At 42.8% G+C, this 13,578-nt stretch overlaps 1 protein-coding gene across 15 annotated transcripts in view; it reads left to right on the forward strand.

Annotated features, from left to right (window-relative positions):
• Window positions 1-13,578, forward strand: part of LOC128928178 (uncharacterized) — a 173,414-nt gene that overhangs the window by 56,622 nt on the left and 103,214 nt on the right. The window contains exon 3 of one of the 15 annotated variants that reach the window (XR_013520119.1): window positions 12,297-12,558. The exons of 12 other annotated variants lie outside the window; for them this stretch is intronic. The gene's annotated coding sequence lies outside the window, so the exon portion shown is untranslated. Of the gene's footprint in view, window positions 1-3,282; window positions 4,512-12,296; window positions 12,559-13,578 lie in introns of those variants that run through there. 2 more of the 15 variants (XR_013520123.1, XR_013520120.1) reach the window with 2 other exon arrangements.

Raw genomic sequence — 13,578 nt, forward strand, 5'->3', positions numbered from 1 at the left:
AAACAGTTACATGATTGCACATTGTGGTGAGCAGTGAGATAGGAGAGTAAGCCCACAAAGCTGCAGAATGAAGGTAACATCACTGTTGAATACTTAATTTCTCCAAACCTCAGATTCTTGAAAATGAATGGAAAAATGAAAATAATAAGGCCAAACTCGAAAAGAAGCAAGGATGGAAGGATTCTATTGCTTAGGAGTTAAATTGTTGATTAAATACATGAACATGTCACCAGCAAATAGTTGTTTATAGGATTTTTTTCTCAACTGGCTTCCAATTTTATTCCCATTCATTTATCATTCATTCATTCATTCAATGTTTTGAGCTCTTTCTCCCTACTAGATATTTTCCTAGACACTGAGGATGCTGTAGGGAACAAAATAGATAAATTTTGGTTCTCTCATTGAGCTTACATTTTCATCATTGTGTTAGTTAATTTTATGTATCAACTTGACTGAGCTGTGGGGTACCTAGGTATTTGGTCAGACATTCTGAGTGTTTCTGGAAGGGGCTTTTGGATGAAATTAAATTGGCAGACTGAGTAAAGCAGACTGTCCTCCTGAATGTGGGTGAGCCTCATTGAATCAGTTGAAGGCCTGAGTAGAACAAAAGCCCTGACCCTGCCCTGCGTAACAGAGAATTCTTCTTGCTGATGGTCTTTGAAGTGGGACATTGGCTTTTTCCTTGCCTTTAGATTCAAACAGGAAGAATGGCTCTTCCTGGCTCTCAAGTCTGAAGGCCTTTGCTCTGGAACTAAACTATCAGCTCTCCTGGTTTTCAGGCCTTTGGACTTAAACTGGAACTAAACCATGGCTCTTTTGGGTCTTCAGCTTGTGGACTCTTCTTGCTTACCTTGAGACTTGCCTGCCCCATAATTGTATGAGCCAAGTCCTTATGATAAATCTCTGTCTCTCTCTCTCTGTTCATGTATACACATTCTGTTGGATCTGTTTCTCTCAAGAACCCTAGCATAGACAATTATCTGAATCATCTTTATCCCATTTGTGTTTGTCCAGTGCCTTCTTCTTCCATTATCTCTTTTTATCCACAAAACTGTGTTGTGAAGTAGGCAGAGCAAACACTGTGAAAATGCCCATTTTATAGAGAAGGAAACTGAAGCCTACGGAGGGTTCCCTTTAACTACTGTGCCATGGTGCTAATCTCCCCATGGGAGAAATATAATGACCCTGTGGCCAGAGGGCACACAGGGTAAAAAACGTTGTGCTCAAGTCAGGTTTCTTTCTTTTATTATTATTATTTTTTTTTTCTGAGACGTAGTCTCACTCTGTTGCCGAGGCTGGAGTGCAGTGGCATGACCTTGGCTGATTGCAACCTCTGCCTCCCAGGTTCAAGTGATTCTCCTGCCTCAGCCTCCCAAGTAGCTGGTATTACAGGCATGTGCCGCTATTCCTGGCTGCTTTTTGTATTTTTTTTAGAAGAGACAGGGTTTCACCATGTTAACCAGGCTAGTCTCAAACTCCTGACCTCAGGTGATCCTCCCACCTCAGAGTCCTAAAGTGCTGAGATTATAGGCGTGAGCCACTGTGCCTGGCCTCAAGTCAGGTTTCGAACCCTCTTTAACAAAGAAGCAGTATTTTGATTATTATTATCTTTTTTTTTTCTTGTGGCCAGGGTGGGAAAACAATTACTCTCTCTTTAATTTTTTTAATGTAGCATGGGCCATCAATTAGAAACCTCTTAAGAATTCCTCAGAAGGGAATATATGAGACTGCTAAGATGTGGTCTAAGCAAGTCTTGTGACATAATTTATAAGCAAGACATTATAGAAATGCCTCAACTAAACTAAAGAAAAAAGTCTTGATGAGACATGGAGACTCAGGTTTAAAATGATTTTAGAATGTATCTATTCTGGTCCCTTTTTTATATAGCAGAGAAGTTAATTGGCTTACCAAGGTCCACAGCTTAAAAGTAATATAATGACATTATTTCAAAGATACCTTGACTTCCAATTCATTGCCCTATTAATTATTTAATGCTTATGTAGTGGACGCAGACTGTCCTTCCTTCTCCCAGCTCTGTATATTTTATGCTAACCCTGTGGAGTGGGAAAGGAATAGTGGTAGGAAAGGTATTTATACTCATTTTTGCCATATTTCTGAGCCCACAGATGATCCTTTGAAATACAGGTTGTCACTCTTGGCCCTGCATTTGTGAGAAAAATATTTTGGAGTCAAACAGATATGGGTTTCAATCCAGCTCCTTGCTTGCTTATTGTGGAAAACTGGCCAAATTATGTAGTATCTCAAATCTCAGGTTCCTCATTCATTAAATAGACCTGGTGACTGTATTAGCTACTCTAATTTTCATATGAAGCTATGAGATAATGCATGTGAACCTGTCAGCACAGTGCCTGACATGGTAAATACTCAATAAACAATACCAATTACAGTTGTCTCTCTGTATCTACAAGAGACTGGTTCCAAGATCCCCACAGATACCAAGATCTGAGTATGCTCAAGTCCCTGCTATTAATCTAATATAAAATGGTGTGGTATTTGCATATAACCTACACACATCTCTTGTATACTTAAAGCATCTCTAGATTACCTACAATACCTAATACAATCTAATACTATGTAAATAGTTGCTATACTGCATTTTAAAAATAAGTATTATTTTTATTGTTGTTTTGTTATTTATTATTTTTGTTTTAAATATTTTTGATCTGTGGTTGGTGAAATCTGAAGATGTGGAACCCATGGATGGGGTGGAGGGCTGACTATTAATTAATAAGGCGAAATTTCAGCATTGAGAGATGTTGAGTGGGGGTCGAGAGTGTCAAGAGCACACACTAGGTTTCAAGTATAGGTTCAAGGCTGCCTTCCTGGCCACTCCAGCTAGAGTGAGTACTTTCTCATGGCACCTGCCATACATGTTGGCTTACATTGTCCCTCCATCACTATGAAATGTCTTTCTTCTCTGGCCCAAGTTTTTTTATGTGCAAAATGGGGCAGGGCAAGGAGGGAAAATATCTACCTCACAGAAGTTTTGAGAGATTTAAATGAGTATGAAAGTGCTTGGCAAACTGAGCAGTGGAAACAAACTTTCATTCATTCACTCATTCATTCATTTGCTACATGTTTATTGAGGAAAAGCTGCTGTGTATTGGCATTCTGTGTGGTTGATGCTGGGAAAGCATTAGTAAACAAAATCTTGTCTGTCTTCTAGAACTTCATTGTTAAGTAAGAAAGAAATTTCAATACAACTGTAATATGAGATTTTTAATATTTTAATAATTATTGTCATCTAATTTCTTGGTATAGATGAAAGCTCTTGGATGGCAGATACCTTCATGAATATTACTGATAAAACATCCCAAGGGTCAAACCAGGAAACGACAGAAGTGAAACTTGCAGAATATGATCATGCCATTCCCCTGCTTAAGGTTCATCAATAGCTCCAAGGATAAAATCCCAGCTTCTGAGCAGGGCATTTTCAAGGTCCTTCTTCTTCTGATTGCTGCTTCCTCATGCCATCAGGTCCTTCCCCAGTTTCTCCTTTTCTTCTCTCCTCAGCAAACCCTGGTGGTCTTGTAAGACAACACCTCCTCCCAGGGCCCTCTCACTACTCCTCTAGGGAAGATCGGACACCTGTGAGCTCAGGGACCTGTGGCTGCCTCGGCTGCCTCCATTAAAGTGGCAACTGCCACCTTTTGTATCTTTGTCTGCACCCCTGATGGACAGAGAGCTCTTTATGCCAGCGACTTTGTGTCCCTAACACTCAGCACAGAACCTGGGACACAGAAGGGCTCAGTGTGTGTTTGGAGTGAATGAGCAAGCGTATGAAGAAGTATCAGTTATTCCTTGCTACCTTCTCAAGTCTTAAGTTGAACACATTAACTAAATGACCAGTTAAAGTGAATTGAGAAGCAAAAATTACTTCTTTGTCACTGCCAGGATGAGAAATGTGATTTTCAACCAAGACTCCTCAGAACTGTTTAAATCTCTTGCTGCCATAAATATGGGCATGGATTCCATGAATAACAAGAGAAACTGGAGCCCACCATGAGAGGGAGAACTCTTTGACTCCTTTTTCTCCAAAGAGGGCACAGAAGGTTTTCTCAGTGTTGCCAATTATCAGAAGAGGAGAAGAATGCCCCATTTCACCAAGCATCTGCAACCCTAGACTAAGGACTTTCGTGCTCTTTTCTAAGAATTACCCTCTGGGCCCGGCACAGTGGCTCACACCTGTAATCTCAACACTTTGGAAGGCCGAGGTAGGCGGATCACTTGAGGTCAGGAGTTTGAGACCAGTCTGATCAACATGGAGAAACCCTGTCTCTACTTAAAATAAAAAATTAGCTGGGTGTAGTGGCACATGCCTGTAATTCCAGCTACTCAGAAGGCTGAGAAAGAGAATTGCTTCAACCTGGGGGGCAGAGGTTGTGGTGAGCTAAGATCGCACCATTGTGCTCCGGTGTGGGCAACAAGAATGAAACTGTCTCAAAAAAAAAAAAAAAAATTACCCTCTGTAATTAAATTTTCTCCTGGTATCCCCATGTTATAATTCAAAGAATTTGTGTTGTGGGGGACAGAAGGGCTATATTGGAATCTTGGTTCTTCCATTTGCTAGTTTTGTGACTTGGGGACCCCTCTAAGCCTTGGTTCCTCCTTTGCAAGACAATCACTTTACATCATGGTGAGCCAAATCCAATAGGATGACATCTGTACCATGTAGCCGAGTGCCTCATATGCATCCAATAAATGTGAGCTCTCTTTCTTCCCCACCACAGAAACTCACTCTGAACATGCTTCCAATTGTTACCATTGATGATTCCTGTCTGAGTCTGGGAAGGTGTTTCTTGAAATCCGATAGCAATGACAATGAGAACTGAGTTCATCATGTGGAGTGATTACTGTGAACCAGGCACTGTCCTAACTGCTTTACATATCTTGCTCCTTATGATAGCTCCATGGGGAAGCAATACTGTTATCCAGTATTGTCAGATAAAGAGACTGAGGCACAGAGAGGTTATAAATCCTGCCTCAGTTTATACAGCTGGTAAGTGGGGAGCCAGGGACTCTGGCTCCAGAGTCTCATGGTACTAACAGAGCTTGTCTATCACCCACACTTCAGCTGGATATAGGGTCTAGGGAACAGTAGTTAACTCGTAGTGCCATGCCAAGCCACTGCAATTTCAACCTGAAGTATCAAGAAACTTGGTCTTCCAGAAAGTCTGTGGAGGTCACATTATTGACAAGTATATGATTTCCCACACCTTTTGGAATATTGAAAATACCTCTAGGTACCCCACTCTCATTGCCTTTACTACTTCCCAGACTTTTTGAGTCCACAGGTTTGAGGTAAAAAAATCCTAATGTAACCTAAACTTCTGAAAAGGAACTCACAGAGATCAAGTGAGTTTTTTGCTCTCTTGCTCCATATGGAGATTTTAGTATACAAGGAGAATGGCAATTATAATCAAAATACTAATTACCACATTTAGAGCCTTAAGCATAGCAAACAATATACTTTTATCAAAAACAGCCCCTTGAAATTTACTAATAACTTTTCATATAATGGCTTATTTGATGGCAATAGTAATAATAACTGTGAACCTACTAAATATGAAATATGTTAATAAGCCATCTTAAAATGTTATTTACTCTTCACAACAGTGAGAAAAATGTGTATTATTTTCTCTGGTTTACAGATGAGGAAGCAGGTTCATATGTTATGTCATTTAATCTTTGTCATAACCCTTTGAGGTTAGTTCTCTTAACGATCCACATAACTTGAGGAAACTGAAGCTCACAGAAGCTAAGAAATTTGTCCAAGCTCACACAGCAAATCAGAGGCAGAGCCCCAGCTCTGCCCAGAACTCGAACCCAGATCTTTTTGACTCAACAGTCTGGGTTTTGAATTGCTGTGCTGCAGTTCTCAAAATAACCCATACTGTAGGCAAATATCATCCCAATTTTGCAATGGGGAAACTGAGGTAGTGAGAGGAGAACTGGCTTACCTAATATTCTCCTAGCTTTACTGTACACTCCGGAGATCAAAATGTTTAGTAGTTGCACATAAGGGCTTTGGAACTGGCTTGCAGTTTGCACAGTGATGGGACCAGGTGAGCTCTCAGTAAATGGCAGCTCTTGTCATTTTCAGCGTGAGAGTTCGGCAGCCCACAGCCTGGGCACAGACCTGATACCTGCAGCCTTGACTATGTATTCTGTTTTTGTGCAGACATGTGCTTGGACCACAGGACTTTTCTATCATCCCCATGCAATGCCTACTGATGACACACTATCCCAACAAAGACCACCTGAGTCTCTGCAGGGGAAAGCTCCCTTTGTGGGAGGCCCATCTGAATGAATGTGGTCTGCAGGAGGCCCTTGGAGCAGAGGCCCAGCCCCTGACTCACACTGAGCTGTCCTCTATCCGGTTGAGGCCGGCCCAGGAGCCGCCCACCTCTCCTGCACCCACTGCCTTCTTGGCACCGACCTCCGGCTACAGCCTTTGTGCTCCAGGCTGCAGAATTACTCACTCACGGAGTCTTCCTTTGGCATCTGCCAGGATCCAGGAAGAGGGGTTTATAGTCTGTCTGTCCTGCTTAGCTTTTTCCCTGCCTCCTTTATCAGTTGAACTGGTAAAGCCGAAGCTGAATTTCTCTCCCATTTCCTCCAAGGACCAGTATCCAGTAAGAATCATCTCTGCAGCTGGGAGGCGAGGGAGAAGAAGAACACCAAGTCTGGCTCTTTGCCCCTAGAGGAAGAGTTAGTCACTTGGTTATTGCCGGCTGAAAATGATTGGAGATGTCACGGGGAGGAAATGCTTTCCTATGAGTTAGAGGAGCATGCTCTTCACAAAATTGCCTTTACCGAACAGAGAAAATGGCAAACTGATTTCCTCTTCAGAGATTTCTGACTTTAATCCCCTAGCTGCTGCCATTAGCAATTTCTTTCTAACCAGTGCATAGAAGTCAAGGGAGGCATGTCACAAAAATGTGGAGCAGGGAGGAGAAAAATTAGATGTGTACACACAGTATCTCATTTTATCCCCACAACAATCTAATTGTCATTATCCTGATTTTTTAAAAGGTAAAACTTGAGGGTTTTTTTTTTTTATTGTATGCCTTGCATACAGTACTTGCTCAATAAATACACATTACATTTGAATTGCTATGCCATGCCTTTTATGAGCATTTACATTTTCAGAAAGGTGTCTTTGAAAAGATAATACTTAATACCAAGAACTAAATGGTTGAATTTCCAGCACAGGAGATCTCTAGTGGGACGTTTCTTTCCTCCCTTCCTTCTTCCTCTCACTTTTCCTTCCTCCCTTCCTTCCTTCATTTCTTCTTCTCATGTTCACTCCTTCAGAAAACACCGACATTATCCTATTTTTAAATATTTACTTATTTAATCCCCATTGACCACTGTGTGATGTAGGTACCATTACTGTTAGCTATAACCCATTTTGCAAATAAGTAAATGGGCATAGAATAGCTTAGTTATCTGCCCAGAAACACACAACTTACAATAGGCACAGTGGGAGTCTGAAGGTGCCAGCATCGCTGTCTAGGCAGGGATAGCTTCCTGGAGGCATTTCCGTCTCTCACATGAACTTGACGTTGCAATTTACAAGGTATGTTCAAACAGCATCTCTAATTCTATTTGATTCTTACCACCATTTGTGAAGTCTGGACTATTCTTCCTATTTACAACAGAGAAAGCCCAAGCTTAGATAATTTAAGTGACTTGCATAAAGCCACACAACTGGTATGTTAGCAGAGCCTGGGAGTCAAACCAATTTGTGGTCCCCTAATTTCTATGAATGAGGCTGGTCCTGGAGAATTAGAGCTAGCCAGGACAACACTTTGAGCAGGAAGAAAATGCTCATTGTGATCATTTTTTTTCTTGAAAGTTGGATAGTGAAAAATGTGTGTGTATGTGTGTGTTTGTGACTCTGCGTGTGTGTATGTGTGTGTCTGTGACTCTGTGTGTATATGTGTGTGTCTGTGACTATGTATGTGTGTGTCTGTGACTGCGTGTGTGTATGTGTGTGTCTGTGACTCTGTGTGTATGTGTGTGTCTGTGACTGCGTGTGTGTATGTGTGTGTCTGTGACTCTGTGTGTGTATGTGTGTGTCTGTGACTCTGCGTGTGTGTATGTGTGTGTCTGTGACTCTGTGTGTGTATGTGTGTGTCTGTGACTCTGCGTGTGTGTATGTGTGTGTCTGTGACTGTGTGTATATGTGTGTGTCTGTGACTCTGTGTGTGTATGTGTGTGTCTGTGACTGCGTGTGTGTATGTGTGTGTCTGTGACTCTGCGTGTGTGTATGTCTAAAATAGTCATAAAAGTATTTCTCAGAACTTGAGGTTTTAATAAAATGTGAAAAACATTTTTACCAGCACCCTCTTTTCCCTTCTGGTTTTTAGGTACTGCATAATTTAAGGAAATGCGATCCATATGTTTGATTATTCACACTTCCATCATCAAAAAATATTGTCGATTCTTTGAGGAAATTTTGATGTTCTAGAAACCATTTTTTTTTTTCAGGGCAAGGGAGAAGAGATAATTTTTTTTTTAAAAAAAGGATCCTTCCTTTTCCTCCTATTTTATTTTCCTTGAAAAAACATTTTATGGCATTTCAGTGGGAGATGAACAAGTAGTCAGTAAATATTCCACTTTTTTTCATTAGGTTTTTATTATAGGAATGAGTACAGAAATGCAGTTCTCAGCCTCAGGGCTCTCTGATGTGGTGGAGAGGGGAGTTAATATTCATGGAATTACTACCTTGTAGAGTCACTTTACCTACATCTTCTTCTGTGGTGTTTCTAACACACAGGGAAGAAGTGTCATTGGCTCCACTGTATAGAAGAGAAATGTGAGGCTCAAAGACTGGGGATTTGTACCGCTGGGACACAAATCCAACTTCACCTGGCCCCAAAGCTGTGGTGCTCATACCTTTCCACTCCTTCCAGAGAATACAAGGGTGTTTGCTATCCAGTGAAGATATTACCTGATTCTACTCACATCACGACCCCTACATCCCTAGCCAGCACTTATACCACTCCCTTGCAGGAGCTCTTGCTCACCGTTGCAGGAAGTGGGAGCTAAGGGTTAGTCCATGTAGCCTAAAAGCCACCTCCTCAAAGAGGCTTTCTCAGGCTTCTGTCTAAAAAAGCCCTTCACCTATGCTCCATCACTTAAATCTACTGTAATTAGCAATGTAGCACTTTTTACAAGATGATATTTTTCTCATCTATTTTTTTTCTGTTTATTATCCATCTCCACTCCTTTTTTTCTCCACCCCAGAAGTAATAGAAATCCCTGGCATATAGAAGCCACTTAAGAAATATTTGTTGAAGAAAAGCCTGTCTCATTCATCATTGTATTCTTAGGCCCTGAAACAGACTAGGTATTTAATAATAATAATACCCAATATTGCTGAGCACTCACAATGTACCAAGCATTCTTTGAAGGCTTTTACATATATTATCTCATATTAACTACCTATGAGACAGTTATAATTATTATTCCCATTTTACAAATGAGGAAACTGAGGCACAGAAAGGCCAAGATCCTACAGCAAGCAAGAAGTAGAGTTGAGTTTCAAATTCAGGCACTCTTGACCCCAGGGCTGGGCTCTGAATTACAAAGCTAAGTGTAGTGTTTGATGAATCAATGTGTGATTGGGAGAACTACAGCTAAGTAGAATATGGAGTGTTGAAGGCATGGAAGAAGCAAGGTGCTAAGTGTTGAGGAGAGAATTCATTGTAGCTGAAAGAATTCAACTTTTTGGAGAAGCTGACAGTTAAACTTAGTCTTAGGATGGGTAGGGTGTCACATGTGCATTTCGGAGTTCAGAGTTAGAACAGTGGCTAGGATAGAGAAAGGACAGGTTATGCACAGAAAAGAGAGGGAGAGAGGAAGGAGTGGGAAATAAGGCTGGAAAGGGCGGAGGAGGGCAGAAAGTGGAGGATTTTGAATGTCAGGTCAAAAGATGTGGTCTTGATGGTGTGCACGCAGTGTGCCAGTTCAGACAGCATCTCAATCTTCTCATTTCATCTTCATAGTAATCTCACAAGGTCCAGATTACTCTTCCCTTTTTTTTTTTTTTTTTTTTTTGAGGCGCAGTTTTGCTCTTGTTACCCAGGCTGGAGTGCAATGGCTCAATCTTGGCTCACCGCAACATTCACCTCCTGGGTTCAGGCAATTCTCCTGCCTCAGCCTCCCGAGTAGCTGGGATTACAGGCACGCGCCACCATGCCCAGCTAATTTTTTGTATTTTTAGTAGAGACGGGGTTTCACCGTGTTGACCAGGATGGTCTCGATATCTTGACCTCGTGATCCACCCGCCTCGGCCTCCCAAAGTGCTGGGATTACAGGTTTGAGCCACCGCACCCGGCCCTACTCTTCCCATTTTACAGATGACACTGTGGATGTTCAGAGAGTTGAATTTTCCCAAGTATCAACTATTAGTCATTAGATGTAGGACTTTGATTACCCTATGCCCAGGCCATTTCCATCACCAGGTAAACACTTCCACAACTCCAGGGAGAAAGGAATGATGCCACTGTACTCATCTCAACTTCCCAGGGGAAAGGAAGGGAATTCCCTGGTAGCTTCTCCTTCTCAACCTTGAAGGCTGTTTCCAGGGGAGACAGTTTCTGATGTGAGGGGAGGAGCCAGAGGACGGGGTAGTTCGGAGTGGGCTGGGGCGTTGGTGGAGAGAGAGCCTTGTGGAGGAGGGGAGGACTGGAAGAGAGACAGCAAATTGTTTCGGGATGGAATTTTCCAGACAGGGCCTCAGTCAGAGAACAAATGTGCCTTCTGAATTTTTGCTATAATTGTTATTGACCTTTAGTGAAATGATCAAAATGACTGTGCTGTACCCCTCCACCCCTACCCCTTTTTCACAAAATTGTTTTCCCTGACTTTTCAAAAATGAAGCTTGGCAAGCCTAGCCCTGACAGCCAGCCGACTGTGGGAAAACAATGCACCTCCTTATGGTCCCAAATGGAGCGTTTGCAATTAATCCATTGATCTCAGTAGAAAACCCTATTGTATCAGGGCCCGCCAGGAGAAAGCTGTATCCTGCCCCTCTCCCGCCCTGCACACAACGTTCATTGAAGTCAGCCCCCAAATTGATGGCAGGATATGGCCCTAAAAGCCTCCAAATTAAAGGCGCCCAGAAAATAATGTTGGCTGGGTGGCGGAAGCTGGGATGGGGACTGGGGAGGTAGGAGAGAATGGGGGAGAGGGAGGGGTTTCCTTCTGAGTCTGTGCCGGAGCAGAGGGGCAGGCATGTCTTTGTCCAGAAGGTCGCAAACCATGGGGTGTTTCTGGTCATCCTTTACTCTGTTTTCCTTAGTCTGTTCTGTAGTTTCAGACCCTTAGCTATCTAGTTTGCTGATTGTTTGGCCTTTGTTGCTGCTGCCACTGATAAAATGGACAATAATAATACTGACTGGGATCTATAGGGCATTGTCTGGATATCGCCCCCTCTCTGTATCACCTCATTTACTTCTCCAACAGCTTTGTGGTGAGGGTGATGGAGATTATGAGGACCAGCTCCTGTTAAGTGGGTCCTGCGTGCCAGGTCCCATGTTACATATTCTTTTTTCATTTAACCCTTCAAATCCTGGAAGTAAACTGAGCTGGGTTATGGTATGGTTTGGCCAGTTGAACAGGATCTCAGTCCACCAGCATTCAAAGGAGGTTAGGTATCACTGGAAATAAGAGACATATTTGAAGAGTTCTGAGACAGAGCAATGTATGTGGATGGAAGAAAGTTAGATAAACTGCCTGCAGGGGAGGAATGAGCTGCACGTGGCTAAACCGTCTTCCATGGAGGGTGGATTGAGATGATCACAGGACTCGTTTCTGCTCAGCTGAGTGAAGTGTATAGTGGAATGCTGCTGTCCTGGGGCATCAGGAGTGCTCGTGAGGGTGTGCCCTGCACAACTCCAGCTCCTGGACCTGCCATGCCTGTCCTCTCAGCTCTTCCCTCATCTAGTACATTCTCTTCTTAATGAACGTTAAACAATCTTCAAAGAATCATAAGTTCTTCAGGAACGGTCAGCCCTGGTGATGGGAATTATTCTCATTCAAACTGAGGTTCCATGAGGTAGAATGACATGCTTGAGGGTACACAACTACTAAGTACTTGATTCCAGACCAACAAAAATATAAGCTCTAGGAAAACTGGGGTCCGTTTAGTCTCACTCAGAGATACATATGCCATCTCTAGCTAGCTTGGCATCTGGTATGTAGTTGGCACTAAAAAAAAATTTGTTACATAAATAAATAAACTGCTTTTTGCTCTTTTTTAGGCTATGTGGGGCTCTGGCTCCTCTCTGTCTGCCTGGCTGCTATACTGCTATTTGTCTGATCCCATGTTCTTCAACAATCCTTCTACAAGGATCTTCTGATAAGATAGGCTCAACCAACCCGTTAGCCAGACTGGTCTCCCCAGCTCCTGTCTTCACACTGGCTCCTCACTTCCCCATTCCTCCCTGCCCCTGCCTTCTGTGTGGTAATTCTCTTTTTAAAACAATAAATAAAAATGAAGAAGAGAGTGGTGAACACAATGAATTGCTGAAGATTTTGTAGTCTGAACTGTGAAACCTCTGTCTCTGAGTGCAGCTGTGCATCTCAAGGGCTCCGCTTGAGGAGGCTTCAGATCAGTAGGCAGCTGCTTCAGAGTGCTTGCACGGAAGCTTCTGTCTCCTCTTAGAAAAGCCTGCAGGGGTAGGGATGGTGTGGCCACACTCATCAACCAGTGCCGGCCTGAGCCCCAAAGAGACCAGCTTGGGCACCATACCACGGGGACAGAGTATCTTTTGACTCCTCACAATAGCCATGAGGGGTAGATGTTGTTGTCCCCACAGCATTGCTGAAGACACTGAGGCTCAGACGTGTTGAGTCATTTGCTGATACACGCGGGAGCCAGGACTCAAAAGCAAGGCTTTCTGTCCAATTTCACTTTCTTCTCATTGCCTCATTTTCTAAGCACAGCTGAGGCTCCAGGGTAAGTGAAGATCAAATCCGAGTTTCCGTCCTATTTTCCCCTCAGGCTCGCTCTCACAGAGGCACTCTGAGGATAGAAGCAGAATCGGAACAGAGCTTGTGTGTTTTGTTATGTCTCACCTCTCTTTCCCAAGATTTCAAAGGCATGGGCCCATTTATCTAGACACTCAAGTTCTCAACAGGGGCGTTAGCAGCTGGGGAGTGGAATGCTGTTTGGAAAGGATGAAACAACACTGGCAGTGTTTATATTCAATTCCGGAGACCTGGTTAGAAAAATATTTTTAAAAAACGGAAGGAAAAGTAACCGTGCACTCCTAAAATGTGGGCTTGTCGTGAGGGACTTTTGCCCTTGGATTCTATTCCCAGGAGTGGACGTGTCCAGCCTCAGACTGCCGTTAGGAGATGAAAGGGAATCTTTCAACATTTCCTCCTATTGTTTTTGCTTTCTCCCTGCTTTGTCACCACCATATTCATTATTGGAATTTTGTTAATGTGCAGTTTCTCCCCTGGAAACAATTAGAAGAGAAGAGCTGTCAAAGCCAAGCAGGAAAGACCTGTGGCTCACTCCTGAGTGAGTAATTATCA

Source organism: Callithrix jacchus, chromosome 7, assembly GCF_049354715.1.
Source record: "Callithrix jacchus isolate 240 chromosome 7, calJac240_pri, whole genome shotgun sequence".
In the NCBI taxonomy this organism is placed as follows: Eukaryota; Metazoa; Chordata; class Mammalia; order Primates; family Cebidae; genus Callithrix; species Callithrix jacchus.